This window comes from Podarcis liolepis (assembly GCF_965112155.1).
Source record: "Podarcis liolepis genome assembly, chromosome: 11".
Taxonomy (NCBI): domain Eukaryota; kingdom Metazoa; phylum Chordata; class Lepidosauria; order Squamata; family Lacertidae; genus Podarcis; species Podarcis liolepis.
The window spans coordinates 7,785,012-7,800,043 of NC_139565.1; the positions used below are offsets into that span (position 1 = coordinate 7,785,012).

General features: G+C 46.9%; 1 protein-coding gene and 1 long non-coding RNA gene across 5 annotated transcripts in view; one reads left to right on the forward strand and one right to left on the reverse strand.

Moving 5' to 3' along the window:
* Nucleotides 1–3,289, reverse strand: part of NFIL3 (nuclear factor, interleukin 3 regulated) — a 23,625-nt gene extending 20,336 nt beyond the window's left edge. Inside the window, exon 1 of one of the 2 annotated variants that reach the window (XM_083464959.1) lies at nucleotides 2,729–3,289. The gene's annotated coding sequence lies outside the window, so the exon portion shown is untranslated. Of the gene's footprint in view, nucleotides 1–2,040; nucleotides 2,200–2,728 lie in introns of those variants that run through there. The other variant, XM_083464960.1, reaches the window with a different exon arrangement.
* LOC310688505 lies at nucleotides 2,661–13,493 on the forward strand. Of its 3 annotated transcripts, none has more exons than XR_014516978.1 (3): nucleotides 2,661–3,118; nucleotides 5,020–5,117; nucleotides 12,510–13,493. It is a non-coding gene; the product is annotated as an uncharacterized lncRNA (long non-coding RNA). The 3 variants fall into 3 exon arrangements; XR_014516980.1 differs by lacking the exon at nucleotides 12,510–13,493 and adding an exon at nucleotides 5,877–7,261 and having other exon boundaries at nucleotides 3,053–3,118; XR_014516979.1 differs by lacking the exon at nucleotides 5,020–5,117 and having other exon boundaries at nucleotides 2,988–3,118.
* The last annotated feature ends 1,539 nt before the right edge of the window (nucleotides 13,494–15,032 follow it).

Genomic DNA, 15,032 nt, shown 5'->3' on the forward strand with positions numbered 1-15,032 from the left:
GCCAAGTCTGGAGGGGCGGAGAGAAAGCGGGGCCCGGGAGGGTGGAGAAGCCAGAGCGAGGAGCTCTCGGGCCCGCCCCCCGTCGTTGCAACAGCGAGTACACACACTACGTGACTGGAGCCGCATCCCTCCCCGGGGCCAGCTTGTTCTGCTCGCGCTCCCTGTCCGTGCAAAACGACCGCTCTCCTGCCTTATTTACTCCTCTCGCCGACTCCGCTCCAGCCCGCCCGTCTCCTCCTCTTGTGCGCCCTCTCTCCCCGCCTCACTCCCCGGAGCTCTGCCTCGCCTTCTCTCCACCCCCACCCCCCCTTCGCAGAACAAAGGAATGCAAAGCGCGGCGGCAGCGCCATCCAGGCCCCTTCCAACGCGCGCTCCGGCCCCAGTCATAACAACCAACGCCTAAGGCGGCTCGGGCGGCAGGCGGGCAGGCAGCGCAAGCTCCCTCGTTGCCCGACGCCCCCGGCCTCGGAGAAGAGCCGGGCTTTCCGGCGTCCAGAAGGAGTTCTTCCCCTCCCGTCTCTGCACCTCTTAGCTGTCCTCTGAACGCACAAACGCACCCGAATTACGCGCCGGTTACTTCTAAGGGGTCGCAGTGGGACCCTTGTTAATCTGGGCAAGAGCTCTGACTCGAATGCAGAAAGACCTCGGTCTCTCTCTCTCTCTCTCTCATTAAAAGAGCCACTAGCAGAAAATCAACAATTGTCGAGCCCGATTTTGCGCTCCTCGCCACCCCCACCCCCGCGCAAACCTTGGATTTCTGAACCTCCTTATATTTTTAGAGTGATTCAGCATCAGGATTTCTCTCCCCCTCCCCCCCTTTTTTTTTTTGAAAAAGCAAGACCCCACCCCCACCCCGGCGCAGACGGGTTTAATAGTTGCAAAACGACAGGATTGCGAGAGTGGCATAGATTTCGATCGCACGCTGGGATTCTGGCCATCTGAAATGTGCTACTGACCTAAATCGGGCTGAGCATTGTTGTTGGATGTGTGTTTTGCAACGTTACGCCGACCGTCACATATGTTGAAATAAAGACTCCGCACCCCGCGCGCGCCCTCCCCCTCCGCCTTTCGTCCCCCGCGCCAGCCCGACTTTGTCGTTCTTGGTTGCAAATTGCAGGGGCTACGACGAGATCAGAGGCACCTCTCACTTTTTCCCGAAATGCGTAACAAGCTTGTGTATATATAAGCTTATGTATGTATGTATATATATCTCTATGGAGGAGGGTGAATCATGCACGAAAGCCAACACCTACCAAGCCACTTGATGTGTGAGCGAAATGCCTTCCTAAAAATACCAGCCTTATCAAAACGTCTCCCAAGGCGTGGAGTTGAAAACGCCAGCAAATGTCCTTGAACGTCTATTTGCACAGCTCTGGAGAAAAGACCAGAAATAGCCCACGGAGCCACAATTGCTCAAATGTGATAGGGCTAAATATAGACGTGCACAATTTTCGTTTTAAGGGACGTGGCACACATTCAACAAGCCGAGCTGCCTTTCTCCAACTTACGCAGCAGCGATCTACTTTCCGACAGGGGAGGGAGATGCAAGAGGGATGACTTTGGAAATCGTGGTTTTATTTTAAGGCCGAGATTGCTCTAGTTTCTTTGTGGCGAGATTTATCAAAGCGCGTAATTAGCTGCCTAACCTGGCCGCCAGCGAACGCCGTGGTTGCATAATGCAACATTTCCAGGAACGATCAGGAAACGCGGTGCCTGAAAACCAGCTGCCAAGAGGGAGCAAAAGGCACGGGCCAATATAAACCGAATTCTCTCCCCCCCCCACACACATACACATAACATACATCAGAACAGCCCCGAATCAGGCGATTGTTACGTGTATACCTTTCTCTAGCAGCTTAAAAGAACGCAGCGTAGGGAATAAACAAGGAATCTCACGCGCAGCACCAGTTCATCATGGGGCTTTTTTTTTATTCTAAAAAATGAGACCTTCCCTAAGAGATCCAGAAATAGATGAGATGTGTAAATGGGGACCGTATTCCCTAACGCTGCACCAAAATTACCAAAGCATTGCACGCTCACCTCCTCTCTGAAGCGCTCGCCAATAACTCGCCGTGGACCGATTATGCAATGCGCGGAGATGAAATAACAAGCCCCGCCAGCCCCTCGGGCGCTTCAGATGCTCCCCAGGGGAAAACGGGCGCGTTTCAAAGAACTCTTCTTCCAAGGCGCATGCCACTATTAACAAGGCATTTTCCTAATCCTTTGCTGCCCGTCAACGATTCCTTCAGCCAACCCTCCCATCCATGCCCTTGCTAACCATCCATCTCCCCACCCCCACCAATCCCTGCTCATACAAGGAGGAATGGTGGCAAGATCTCTGAGCTTCAAGATCTCTGAGCTTTCCTCCTGCTCCCCAGCCCCGATTTCCCTCCACCCCGGAGGAGGCATCTTATTATGTAAGAGCAGCGCCGAGCTCTGAGCCAGCCGAGCCGGGGAAGCTGCTCCGAGCGGGGCTGCAATCAAAGCGGCCGCCTTCAGGCGGCGAGTCCCGGCGCCGACGTGCCAGAGGGCGAGAAAAGTTACTGCTAGGTAGACGGGCGCATGGAGAGGGTCGAATTTCTCCGACGAACCCGTGTCTAGAGAAGGGTAAGCGCACACCAGGACAGAGTGAGTCTTGTCGGGAAAGGACCGAGGGAAGGTGGGCGGGGTGGGGGGGGAGAAGGACCCCCTTCAGACGAGCAATTTCCCCGACGGAAGCTTCCTGTACCTGGGCAAGCTGCTCGGGCCGAGAGGGGCCGAGCGCGCGCCTCGCTCGCCGGAGATCCCGTCGGCATCTGCTTCCCGTCGGAGCCGGTCGCTTTGGAGAGGGGCCGAGAGGCGAGCAGGTCCTCGACTACAACCAGGCAGCGAGAGCAGGGGCCAGGCAGGCAGAGAGAGAGAGAGAGAAAGACCCTCGCAGCAGGAGCAGCCCGAAGAGGTCCTTCCCGTCGCGCGCCAGGAGGAGAATGTGCGCTCGGGAGAGAGTGGAGAAGCCGGGCGCAGCCGAGGAACGCGCCTTCTGCCGACGACGCAGCCGACGCCGCTGGAGAGAGATCTGTGTTAGTAGGTCAATACTGTACGCTCCTCACAACGCACACTCCTCATGCCAGCTTGGGCGGTGAGTGGCGGCTGCCGGGCTCCAATCGGAGCTCTCCGCTTTCCCGGGAACGGCCAATGGATGCGCCCGGAGTGGGGGGGAAGGGACAAGGGCAGGGCCAGACTCGAAGTGAACCCCCTTCCCTGCTCCGCCCTTTCTTCCTCTCCTCGGACGCTTCCCCTCCCTCGATGTGTTTGTGTGTGCGTTACAGTGGATGTGCGCGCTGCTGGGTATTGCATAACTAGGCGAAACTGGGGGGTGGGGTGGGGGTGAGAGAGAGGAGGAGGAGGGAGAAAGGAGAAAGCTGCTGGCATTTACGTAATGGCCCAATGGAGAGCCGGAGAGGCCGGAGTGAAGGTGGAGACTCGGCCTCCTGCTTGTCGCTGGGCTCCCAGGCTGGCGCTGCAACGCGCTGGGCAGGGTTGTGGGTCGCATTGCAGGACGCCGGTGGGTCGGAGCCACCCACCCCGATTGCAACATAAAAGGAAAGCCCCGGCAGCTGCTGCGCTCCTTGAACGTCCGCGCGAGGGAGTCGCTGAACTCGCTGCCAACGCGCGCGCGCGCAGAAATATGTGATCGCCAAGTATTTCCGTCTATTTCAGAAAATCGACAAGTGTTTCAGCCGCGAGATGTTGGGAACGGAATTGCGAAAAGCTGCGGCGGAGGGAAGGGAAAGAGATGCCCATCTGTGTGTATGGGGGGGGGGGGAGAATTATGCTTTGCGTTTTCAGAGGTCAAGGAGGAAATAGTAAATAGGCAGGAATAGATGTTGGCTTGCAAAACAAGGCAGCTCTCAGGGCTGGTAATACACACAGTTGCCATCTAAAGGGGCATTTTCTGTAGAACTGTTCAGTCCAGAGTCTAAAATTCCACCATCGTGTAAAATGGGTGGGTGTTGGATAGGGGCATGTAACAAGGGATATCTCTTTGATACTGGTTCTGCTTCCCATCGTGTGAAAGAAAAATGTTAGCTCCAGAAGCAATCGACCAAAACGAGAGCAAATGGAGCTTTTGTTTTATATTCTGATCCTTCTGTTTAACATCTAAACTAAGTTTAAAAAGGAACCCAAATGTCACTACCTAGAATATTGGAGCATGTGTCTGTAAACACAAGAGAGAAATTATATTGCAAGTGAGAAAATATATTGCGCAAGATGCTGCAATGCATGGTTTATCATTATCAATGCATATTTGCCACCAAGGCAGGGCAGATGGGTAATCTGCCAGTGAATTAGGTTTACCTTTGGTTACCAAAGAAGCCTACTGAAGATAGACTGCTTGGTGTGTTTCCTGCTGTTATGTCAGCTGGCACTTTATGCTACAGGCGAAAAAGCCTATAATGTATGCATGAGAGTAGACCTAGTGTCTTTATTCAGTGAACTACAAGGATGAAGGATTCTGCTAATTTAAGTTCCACTGACCTAATTTCTCGCAACACAGCCATTACATGTGCAGAATGAAAACATTAACACATCACTGAGCTAGGAAATCAATGCATAGTGTTAATTTTGTGATAGGATCCTTTTTTTTCTCCCTTAAAAAAAATGGGCAGATGAAACCCCAATCTGCTATGGTTGTACAGTGAATCATTCACTAAAGTGCAAAAAGATAGTCTACAAAACAAGATGGTGTCATCTGGGCCTGCATTTCTGTTAACTTTCCATTTTGAAAAATGTCATAAAGCAAGAAACACCCCATACTTGGAGCCTTGCTTGCATGAGCAATGCAAGATTCCTCCGCCCAGTCTTGGGGCTTCCCCACTCCCACTGGGGCATGGCTTGCAGAAGTTCAATACAACCCCAGAACATTAAGGAAAGCATGGCAGTTGGAGTTGAAGGGTTGCTTGTGGACCCACAAATATTGTGCATGAAGTTAACTGCAAATCTATTTTGAGTGATGCTTTTGTACATCTTTGTGTTTAGAGAATGACTCATGAAGGCACTAACTTCCATCATGGGATCTGGCATGTGAATCACTCCCATGAATTACTAAGAATTGTGTAGACGAGGGATTGGAACCGGTATGTGAAGCTTCAGCATTCTCAGTTACTAGTGCAAATCAATCCCAAATGATGTTTAGTATTTAATTACCGTATGTTGGACGCATAGGTTTAGCTGACACCAGTCAGGCCATTCAACCTCTTAAACAGCATTGCACTGGGGAAAAGTCATTATTTGAAGCAAGGGGTTTCGTTTCTTTTCTGTAGTTTAGCATAAAGCAGCCTTGCCACTAATGCCTTATAAAAAAGCATGGTTAGACCAGCTCATTAGGACTAACTGATGGTGACTCTGCATGGCAGGGGAAGCATGCCATCTTCTTCCTCTCTCCCAGCCTAATGTTCCTCCCACCAGCTGCTATGACACGGGTGGCACTGTGGTCTAAACCACCAAGCCTCTTGGGCTTGCTGCTCAGAAGGTCAGCGGTTCGAATCCCCACGACGGAGTGAGCTCCTGTTTCTCTGTCCCAGCTCCTGCCAACCTAGCAGTTCGAAAGCATGCCAGTGCAAGTAGATAAAGAGGTACCACCGTGGCAGGAAGGTAAATGGCATTTCCGTGTGCTCAGGCTTCCATCACAGTGTTCTGTTGTGCCAGAAGTGGTTTAGTCATGCCACACACATGACCCAGAAAGCTGTCTGTGGACAAACGCCAGCTCCCTTGGCCTGAAAGTGAGATGAATGCCATAACCCCATCATCACCTTTGACTGGACTTAACCATCCGGGGTCCTTTAACTTTAGCTATGAAAATGGTGGCTGCAGATCTACAGTTCCTTTTGCTGCAGCCAACATTTGCCCCTAGAACCATCACCTCCAGGACTAGTCAGAAGGCTGCAAAAGCATCCCTTGACTGACTTTCAACAGGAGCACGTTATTTGGCAGTAAAATAAATAAATAATCTGATGTCCCTGTGGTGCCTGCCGGACCTTAAATTTAGTTCTGCTAAAGAAGGATAGAAAAGATGCAGCCTAACAGAAACCAGCAAAACTGCGTGAAAGGATGTTGTAATCAAACTAATGGAAATCATACTGAAGCTTCATACAAATGTAGCATTGTATATATCATGTAGCATTTACTTTCGAGTCTCTTCATGAAAACGATATGCTGAGCTGATACCAATATTTATAACTAGAGAACATCATGGATTTATGTCACATATGTATTGTGTCTCAAATATTTAGTGTATTAGTAGGATGCGGCTGGCGCTGTGGGTAAAACCTCAGTGCCTAGGACTTGCCGATCGTCAGGTCGGCGGTTCGAAACCCCGCGGCGGGCTGCGCTCCCGTTGCTCGGTCCCAGCTCCTGCCAACCTAGCAGTTCAAAAGCACCCCCGGGTGCAAGTAGATAAATAGGGACCGCTTACTAGCGGGAAGGTAAACGGCGTTTCCGTGTGCTGTGCTGGCTCGCCAGATGCAGCTTGTCACGCTGGCCACGTGACCCGGAAGTGTCTTCGGACAGCGCTGGCCCCTGGCCTCTTAAGTGAGATGGGTGCACAACCCTAGAGTTGGACACGACTGGCCCGTACGGGCAGGGGTACCTTTACCTTTACCTTTAGTAGTAGTAGTAGTATTTATTGAATTCATATACTGCCCTATACCTTGGGATCTCAGGACTGTTCACAGAATAAAATCAAGATATAAAACCACAAAATACATAATAAAAATAAAACAACAACCCAATAGCCCCCCCCCCAAGAAACACATTTTAAAAGGGCATGTCAATCAGATCAGCCAATGGCCTGGTTAAAAAGGAACATTTTTGCCTGACGCCTAAAGGTGTATCATGAAGGCACCAGGTGAACTTCCCTCGGGAGAGCATTCCACAGATGGGGAGGCACTGCAGAGAAGGCCCTGTTCTCGTGTTGCCACCCTGTGGACCTCTTGAGGAGGAGGCACATGAAAGAGGGTCTCTGACGATGGTCTCGGCGTCCGGGTAGGTTCATATGGAAAGAGGCAGTCCTTGAGGAATTGCGGCCCTGAGCCGTTTAAGGCTTTATAGGTCAAAACCAGCACTTTGAATTGGGCCCAGAAACTAATTGGTAGGCAGTGCAGTCGGACCAGCATCTGTGCAATATGCTGTCTTGCACCAGTGAGCAACCTGGCAGCTGAATTCTGCACTAGCTGAAGTTTCCAAACCATCTTTAGAGGCAGCTGTACGTATAGCGCATTACAGTAATCTAACCTTGAGGTTACCAAACCATAGACAACAGTAGTTAGGCTATCCCTGTCCAGTAGTTAGGCTATCCTTTGGCCACCAGCCAAAGCTGATGGAAGGCACTCTGGGCCACTGAGGCCACCTGAGCCTCGAGTGACAGCAAAGGATCCAGGAGTACCCCCAAGCTACAAACCTGCTCCTTCAGAGGAAGTGTAACCCCACCAAGAGCAAGCGACCTCCCAGCCATCTGGTCTAGGGAACCACCCACTAACAGTGTCTCTGTCTTATCTGGATTGAGCTTCAGTTTGTAGGCTCTCATCCAGTCCATTACCGAGGCAAGACACTGGTATTAAAATGACTGAAGGTAACCAACTTTCTCAGGAAATCCCCTAACAAAAATGATTCCTAGTATTACGGAATAAGAAGACGTACGGCTCAAAATAGCATTCATTGCATACAGCCAACTGGAAATTGACCTAGTCTAACAGTTGTTAATAAGATTAAACATAGCATCAGTCCACATCTGGGACACTGCTAAAGCCAAATGGGTACTGTTTGTACTCTTAATGTATATTTACTAGTAGCAAGCCGAAATAAATTGATGGTTACATTGTAACTGAACCCAGTGTACATGAGGCAATACTTGTTTACTGGTCGGCTGAGTGTGAAGAAACATCAAACATTGCACAATAACTGCACAGAATGAAAAAGGAAACCCTGTATCTATTGATATGCGCTCTCCGCTTCCCCAAGCGTGAGAAATTTCCTTTTGGATAAGAAAGCACAAGGGACATATGGTGGATTTGTGATACCTACAAAATATACATATAAAAGAGCATCCAGACTGAGGGGACTAAGTTGCAAAGTAGCAACAGCACCCCAACACACAAAGTGCTGGTTAATATTGGCCATCACCAATTTAAACAGTTCAAGCTTTAGTTGATGAATCTGCTGATTCAAGTTTGCAGTTTAGTTTTTTTCTCTGGCAAAGGCAGAAACTAAAAAGAGTAAAGAGGCATTATTCAGTGAGTAGAAATTTGGTGTTCAGCCCTCCTTTAACCAAACTCCTATTTTACCTCAGCCTCTGGACACCTGCTGAATTCACGTGTGCTGAATTTTTCAATTTTCAAATTCCAAAAATGGTGGGTGCTAAAAAGTTGTTGTATCATGACTTGGGAATTCAAAATATATTTTAGTCAAATTGGCATAAATCGGTATAATTTAGTGTTGCTTGATAAGTAAAATGTGCATAGAAATCATTAAAAATGATTGCAAAGTTCTTGCACTTATATATTAATATATTTATTTATTTATTATTATAATAATTATTTAGCATTACCTGACATTTTCAGAAGGTAAAGTTAAAATTCTTTGGTTTTCCAAAAGCAGTTTATGTGCTTCTTCCCCAAACATTGACTTACCAAGCTAAATACTGTCCAATCACAAATATAATAGCAGATTTGAATTCCTCACACCCAGATACATATTTTTTTTAAGACCCCTTATGGGAGAAATTTGCAAAAAAACAACAAAAAAACAAACAAACCACCCCCTAAATGTGGTGGGCAATGCTGATATTGAGTCACCAGAGGGTCAATAGTTTTTAACATTTAACGTGGCAGTGGCGAATTGTGTCTGGTTATTAAAATTGTATGTTTGCTTTTCATTGGTCCTCCCTGAATTTACAAACCTTTAAACCTCACAAATCATTTAGCCATGTAATTCTCCGGGAATTACAAACTCAAGACGAACAAAGGTTTGCAGCGCTGAACTGCAGTAATTAAGTGCTTTTGAATTTGCACCTAAATGTTTGGCTTTCTTTCACCCTTGACCACTGGAGTAAGGAAAGCAATTTGTCTAATGACGCTAGATGTGTGGAATAATTTTTAAAGAGCAAACTCATTTAATAACATTTGTTTATAAGCCAGCTATGGTGGGGAAAGCAAAGAGATTGGCTTTTAAACTGCAATAGTGGTCAGATAATCATTTGCTGGAAGCAGAGGCAGTTTTAGGGTAGCATGACTGGTTCAGCTGCACTTGGCCGTGGTGCCACAGGGGGCGACACAAGCACAATGTCAAATTTTAGCACCACACAGAACACAGCTGAAATTTGAGAGCCCAAAACCCACCACTGCTGAAAGCTATGGATGCCATTCAGCAGGAAGTCCCCCTGCAATAACACTCAGGAAATCATCCCAGGATATTCTAAATTAAGTTTACCAGGCGTCCCCGTTTCCCAGGGACAGTCCCCAGATTTACAAATCAGTCCCCTGACAAAATCCTATCATTCCTACTGAAGTTGAAAAGTGCCCCCAGATTCATTGAAAAAATCTGGTAACCTTTTTCTAAATTTTATACCCTCTTGAATTATATACCCAGTACATGGAACCTTACAAAAGGACAATAAGAATGGACTCTCCATGCCCTTACCACAGCAAAAAGACTGATACCGATGAACTGAAAAAATAAAAATGCGTTTCCCTTCTGCGATTGGATTGAAGACTTATACAAACTCTCAACATAGGAACAACTTGCATATAAACGCAGACTTGCCGTGGACAAATTCAATGATATTTGGAATCCATTCTTACAAACACTGTAATAGATTAAGATCTGATGAAGTACAATAACAACTTGTATACAGTTTTGGGTTTTTCCCTTCCCTCCTTTATTTTCCCTTCTACACGTGTGCTGTTTCCTCTCTCTCTCTCTCTCTTTCTCTCTCTCTCCCTCTCCCTCTCCCTCGCCCTCTCTTATTTACGTCTCACCAGGGACTCGGGTGGCGCTGTGGGTTAAACCACAGAGCCTAGGACTTGCTGATCAGAAGGTCGGCGGTTCGAATCCCCGTGACGGGGTGAGCTCCCATTGCTCAGTCCCTGCTCCTGCCCACCTAGCAGTTCGGAAGCAGTTCGAAAGTAGATAAATAGGTACCGCTCCGGCGGGAAGGTAAACGGCGTTTCCGTGCACTGCTCTGGTTCACCAGAAGCGGCTTAGTCATGCTGGCCACATGATCTGGAAGCTGTACGCCGGCTCCCTTGGCCAATAAAGCGAGATGAGCGCCACAACCCCAGAGTCGGCCATGACTGGACCTAATGGTCAGGGTTCCCTTTACCTTTACCTTTATGTTTAGTGCACATATAATTATGTTGTTTGTTTTTTGCTCAACACACAACGAAAAAGGACAAAGTAAACCATAGAGAAAGTACCATCAGTCACGCCATACATAAAGAATTAATATAAATTTCATAATCCTTAAACTGTAATGGTCTCTTCTTTTTAAATCCAACTTCCCATCTACTCCATAATTCAAATTACCATTATTTACTGCCAATACATGTTGTTACTGTCATCTCAAATAACTTCAAAATATGTTAAATCACATAACTGATGAACAATATTGCTGGAATTATTCAAAAGCCGCTACGGATTTTAAGTCAGTATTATTAATTTTCAAATATATTTTAAATACTTCCCATTTTGAAACGAATTCTTTCCTTGGTTTGTTCTTTAGTTTTTTGGATAGGCTATCTAATTCGGCATAATCAATCATTTTTTGGATCCACTTAATTATGTACTTTTTGAACTTTCAATAAAGATGTCTGGGGTTTTTTTTTTCCTTTAAAGAAATCATCCCTGGACACTTCCAAGCACTAGTGATTGAGGACACCATCCCAGATTCCCCAGATTTGACTTTCACAGCATTACCCATGATTATTAACAAGCCAGATTGACTTTGTATTCCTGGAGCTTGGATGTTAATGAGTAGCTTACCCCAACCCTATTAACATGTTCATTTGAATGTGCCTACAGGAGGCTGGCAGCATTGCATCCACTTGTGTCTGTTGCTGCTTTGTGCGCACTTTTGGCCAAAGTTGGGAAAGGGTCTCCGTATGTTCAAATTGTGCCTGCACAGACTGCAATCGTGTCATCAGGAACCCTGCAAAGATTCCCCGATGGTGCAGATGAAGGCGACATATGTACGGTTTGGGCATATGAAATCTCTTTCGCACCTTCCACTAAATGTGCACCTGGGCCAGGGCCAGCAAAAGCAATCTGATCCCCAGACTTAAATTCAGATGAATGTGTCAAGAGTAATCTGGAACTCGTAACAAATGTGATAGAATTGTCAAGCTGGCTAAGAAGCTCTGGTGCCAAACCAAACTGATTTCCACAGGGATGAAACCAGGATGTTTCTGTGCCTTGGTCTTGCATTGTATGTTCCTAAGAATTTTTGGCATGGAAATCTTACATTGGCATTGATAAATTAACTATATGGCATGTCCAACAGGTATATTGTGATCTACCGATAAATCACTGGACGTCCGTGGCAGATCACTGGTAGATCACTGGCTCCTCCCAAAAAAGCTAAACAACCTTGACCTGAACCCCTAAAAACAGGGCTTTCATTCCTAAAAAAACAACTCAACAATTTTCACCAGAACCCCCCCCCATGGGGTAGATCACTGCTAGCTTGTAAATATGTGAGTAGATCGTAGTCTCTTGGGAGATGGCCACCTAATGCAAGCTTTGCATTGTCTCCAATTTATTTTGAAACATTTCTCTCTTTCTTTAGCAAGAGAGTAGCCTTAGGTTGCAGGGGGACGCGGGTGGCGCTGTGGGTAAAAGCCTCAGCGCCTAGGGCTTGCCGATCGAAAGGTCGGCGGTTCGAATCCCTGCGGTGGGGTGAGCTCCCGTCGTTCGGTCCCAGCTCCTGCCCACCTAGCAGTTCGAAAGCACCCCTGGGTGCAAGTAGATAAATAGGGACCGCTTACCAGCGGGAAGGTAAACAGCGTTCCGTGTGCTGCGCTGGCTCACCAGACGCCGCTTAGTCACGCTGGCCACGTGACCCGGAAGTGTCTCCGGACAGCGCTGGCCCCCGGCCTCTTAAGTGAGATGGGCGCACAACCCTAGAGTCTGTCAAGACTGGCCCGTACAGGCAGGGGTACCTTTACCTTTACCTAGCCTTAGGTTGCATCAACACCATACCTTTAAAGTACGGTACGTGGCTTTCTCCAAAGAATCACGAGAACTGTTGTTTACTCCTCACAAGGCTATAATTCCTAGCACCCTTAACCAGTGGCATAGCGTGGGGTTCACAGGGGCAGTTCCCTGGGTGCAAAATTGTTAGGGGTGCTAAAATTAGACACCCGGTGCCGCCTCTGTGCGCTTCCATCGCTGGGCTCTGTTAAAAACGGCTTCTCCATGCAAACCAGGAAGTAACCTCTCCAGACAACAGAATGACTCTTCTTTTCTTATCTTTGCAGCTGCAATCTCCTGGGTGACCCAGATGCCATTTGGCAGTTGAATGTGCATGAATACTCCATCCATTTCTCCCCCTTCCCTCCATGTCTGCACGGCCCTGGACACTGGCAACCCATGCTACACCACTATCTATAGTTCCCTGTCTTCATAGGGGGATGTCATGTGTTTTGAATGTATGGTGTTTCCACAGCCTTATTCAGACAACATATCCATGATTATGGATTGTGGAAGAGCAGGCTCATGCAAGGTGCTGACATACACACAAACAAGCACACTGATATTTATACATCCATTAGAAACTGTATGCTGGTACCTAACACTGAGTAAATTGGCAAAAATGTATAAATCAAAATCAAATAACTGTTGGAAATGTAAAGAGAAAGAAGGTTCTTTTTATCATATGTGGTGGTCTTGTTAAAGCTTACTGGGAAATGATATATAATGAATTGAAAAGGGTGTTTGAAATAATGTTTGAAAATAAAACCCAGAAGCCTTCGTTTTGGGAATTATAGGGACAGAACTATGCAAACTGCATAGAAATTTATTCATGTATGCAACTACAGCAACAAGAATGTTACTTGCCCAAAAATGGAAAGAAGAAGTCCCAGCAAAAGAAGAATGGATACAAAAACTTATGGAAATCAAGGTAACAAACTTTTTAAAAAGGAATAGAAATGGTTTATTGATATTTACAAATAAACTGTAAACAGATAAGAACATTGGCAGGATTATTGTAATAACCTGTAGTTTTATAAGAGTATATATTTAAAGTAGATGAATAAATGAGCAAAATTAAGTTAATTTGGAATATGCAGAAAATATAAGAAATAAATTTAAGGAACGACAGAAAGAGGGGGAAGAAAGTCGAGTTTTGATATGTCAAAATGATTGTAAAATTATTGAAATGTATAAAACTGAAAATTATAAAGGAAGGAAAAGAAAGAAAGAAAGAAAGAAAGAAAGAAAGAAAGAAAGAAAGAAAGAAACTAATCTGTGCTCACAGCTTTGGACAAACCTGCCATCACTCTTCTTATCCCTGCACCCCATCCCTGCATTCATTTCCACAGAAACATTATTTGTATTGGGGTAGCATAAAATGAGTCATCCTGATTCACTTTGAAGTAACACTATGTATATGACATACTTTCATAGGACTTCATGCTTGATGTACCTAAGAAGTAGAGCTCAGTTTGAGTCAGAGCTCTCTATTACTTATAAACATAGAATTGTAGACATGGAAGGAACCACAAGGGTCACCGAGTTGAACGTCCTGAAATGCAGGAAACATTTGCCCAATGTGGGGGCAACCCTGAGATTAATAATCTCCTGCTCTACCAACTGAGCTATCTCAGTAGTTTGCTTTCAGGTGTCAATGTTTCGGAAGTCAGACTGAAAAATGAACATGAGATTGAATTGGAGCTTGTTCATTGAATACCCACCGTCACCTATCTGATCAGGGATGAAAGATTGGGGAGAAATTATGCTGGATCAGGGCATAACTTCACAGCAGGTTTGATACCCCAGGTGTTTGGGAAATGAAGCACCACACTACTGCTTCCACTGCTCTTTTTATGTAATGCCAGTGGTGTGCTTTGAACAGTGGAATGGCACAATCCTTGCCCAATGAGCAATATAAGACAGGGATGTGGGTGATCTAAACCCCTGAGCCGCTTGGGCTTGCCGATCGGAAGGTCGGAGGTTCGAATCCATGCAATGGGGTGAGCTCCCATGGCTCTGTCCCAGCTCCTGCCAACCTAGCAGTTTGAAAGCACAGCAGCGTGAGTAGATAAATAAGTACCTCTGCAGCAGGAAGGGAAAACTGTGTTTCTGTGCCCTCTGGTTTCTGTCACGGTGTCCCGTTGCGTCAGAAGCTACTGTTAGGACCATCATGAGACATCCGCCAGCTTCCAACCACAGATACCAGCAGTCTTCAAGCTAGCAAACTTGCCTTATTATCGCTCCATAGCATCCCACTGCCAGAGGATTGCCTCCTTCCATTCACCAGTTTGCCTCCTCCAAGTGGAAGAAACCTGGGCAGTGCTGAATGTCACATCCATTGCCAGGTGTGTCCTGCTGGAAATAGAAAAGGGCTTTCCCCTTGGCCTGCCTTTATATCCACTCAGTTGCCAAGTGCTTTGTGACATCACAAGAAACCCACAGCCAATGGCAACAGCTGGGGAGGCATCATCTTCATTGCTTTGAGCCTCACAATGGCGGGTGGACCTATCAGTGATTGTGTGATTGTTTGTTTGGGACACAGGTGGTGCTGTGGTCTAAACCACTGAGCCTCTTGGGCTTGTCCATCAGAAGGTCGACAGTTCAAAACCGGGGTGAGCTCCCATTGCTCTGTCCCAGCTCCTGCCAACCTAAGAGACTGAAAGCATGCCAGTGCAAGTACATACATAGGTACCGTGGCAGCAGGAAGGTAAACGGCATTTTCATATGCTCTGGTTTCCGTCATGGTGCCCCGTTGTGCCAGAAGTGGTTTAGTCATGCTGGCCACATGACCCAGAAAGCTGTCTGTG